This window comes from Solanum tuberosum, unplaced genomic scaffold (genome assembly GCF_000226075.1).
Source record: "Solanum tuberosum cultivar DM 1-3 516 R44 unplaced genomic scaffold, SolTub_3.0 scf00035, whole genome shotgun sequence".
NCBI classification, from domain to species: Eukaryota; Viridiplantae; Streptophyta; class Magnoliopsida; order Solanales; family Solanaceae; genus Solanum; species Solanum tuberosum.
The window spans coordinates 479,466-482,067 of NW_006238963.1; positions in this window are offsets into that span (position 1 = coordinate 479,466).

The window sequence follows — 2,602 nt, forward strand, 5'->3', positions numbered from 1 at the left end:
GGGGGGGGGGGTTTCTTGAAATAGAGTTTTCGATAAATCAGAGCTTTAAGGATGATTTCAACTCATTTTTTTATTCAATTTCACTTGTGAGTTTAAAACATCTTTGGGGATTTTGAATTTTGATCATCCCTCTTGCATCTTTGTCTGAGGTTCATTTAAGGAGTTTATGAGGTAGTTGTTTGTCACCCCGACAAACATCTCATACATTTCTTTCTATTATCTTAGTATTGTAGACATTCATACTTATGTTTTCTTTCAATATGTTGCAATACTTAGTGGCTTGTACACACGACATCAAGTTTTGGGAAAGAATGTGCTATATTATGAGTTCTGAAATGTTATTTTATGTTTAGTTCTTCATTTTTTTCTTACTTCTGTATCTAACCTTGTCGAGGGTTGTTTAGGCTAATCTATTTTTGTGGGATAATGCAGGTGTCATCACACCCGATTTTTGGATTGTGACACTAACATCCTTTGTGGTTTACGTAGTACATTAACCGTAATGTCATTATTCAAAGTTTAAAGTTATGATGACACCTACCCCAACCATTCGACAGGTAATTCAACCCTTCACCGAACACAACAACAAATACTAAAGCGAAAGAAAAAATATAATACAATATAATTTTTAAAACCATCTTTTGTAAATATAGATATTGAATGAGGAAATTAGCCAAACCTAAAGCCTAGTTTCACCAACACAAGATCTTTTAAAGAGAGCATCATTGTTCACTACTACTAAATTATCTAGAATACCAAAAAAATAAGAGATAGCGTAGATGAATTCATATTATTGCTCTAGACACAAGTAGCTCACCACAACTTTGAAAGAGACACAACCTCAGACAATAAAAAAAACTTTGAGGTTTGTTAGTGCTAAGATCTGCATTTAAAGGATGTAACAGGGACTAGTATGGGTATGAAACCATGTGTACTCAATAAGAATTAACAACTATATCGTAAAAAGTATGTTACGAACCATGTCAAGTCAACACAAAAATCTGATAATTCATTAAGAAAGTATAAGAAGTCTCCCAGAATCATGTGATAAGTAAATGCAAAGCACAATCGAGATCAATAATCTAGAAGTATGTAATGCCCCACAACTTCTAAGCAAAGATCTGAACCATCCTCTAAATGTGTAAAGGTCTGAATCCGATGATTTCTAAGTTGTATATAGACGTCAAGGTTCCTTCCTAAGTATTTGAAGTATATTAGATACTCCCTCCGTCCCTTTTTATTTGTCCACTTTAGAAATGGCACACAGATTAAGGCAACAATGATTAGCACAGTGAAGTTACAATTTTACCCTTATGACAACTTTTCACTTCAAAATTACAACCACTTATTTGAATTCAAGTGAAATAAAATTGGAGGGAAACAACATACACTTTTACAATTTTCAAGAAGTGTAAATAAGGGTATAATAGGAAAAAATTTGTTGTCCTTTCTTGATTTGTCAAAATGGACAACTAAAATAGGGACAACCAAAAAAGGAAATATGGACAAGTAAATAGGGACGGAGGGAGTATGAATTAGGGTCATAAGGAACCTCTAACACCAAGCCAAGTTCAAAGCATTTCTATCGGCTACGTTTTTGCATGAGTTCATATAAGGGTCAACTTCAACTAACTAAATCTCTTAGAGTTAGGTTACTGATAACCTATCAAATTAAAGTCTACAAGTCTTCTTTCCAGTGTCGTCAATTTGCGTTTGCAGTAAAATGTTATGACTATTTAATCAGAGATGCTGCCTATTCCGCGACCAGGTCCGTTTCATAGAGAGGAAGCGAACGTCACTGTCCACTTGAATAAAATTTCATCTTCCAGCTCCATCGCAGGGAGCCTACGTGGATCTAGGCTCAAAATTCACATGTTTCTGTTTTTTTAGGATATTTTTATTCTTAAACCTTTGGGGAGTTACCTAAATGGCCCTAAATGTATAGGAAATCAAAAGTTGTCATTATTAAACCCTCTGATTCACTCTTAAACTTCAACTCTCAAGAACTCTCCAAGAAACACCAAGTTAGGGTTCTCTTCCAAGATTCTTCGTCGAGGTTGTAACATCTTGCGATTTGAAATAACTAGGAAGAAGCTAATAATTGGAAATAGTTATTTTTGGAAAGAATGAAAATCTGGAAAATTGTTTAAGTTAGGAAAAGTGAGTTTTTGGTCAACTTCAAACAAACATAAATCCTAACTTAGGATGATTTAGGTGTAGATCCAGATATGGTTGGAAATATCTTGGAGTGATATTTCCAACCCCACCAAGTTTGCGTGATTCCGAGTTCGTATGAGTAAGTTATTCTCTTTGGAAGTAGGGCTGTTGGATTAAGGAAATGTCTAATCTGGATTTTTAAAGGGAATTTTAGTCTTTTCATGGCCCTATTATTTTAATCCATTTTTAGGAGTTTAATATGGGTCAAATCAGATTTTAGTCAGTTTTAGAATTTGGAATTTCACGCTAGGGCTAAGGAGAAGAGAAAAGAAGAAGGAGAAAGGGCAAGATTCATCAAGATCGTCGAGATTAGCTTGTGGATTTCATCGGGGGTGATCCCTACAAGGTATGTGAGATCACATAGCATTGGGTTAGTTCACCCACG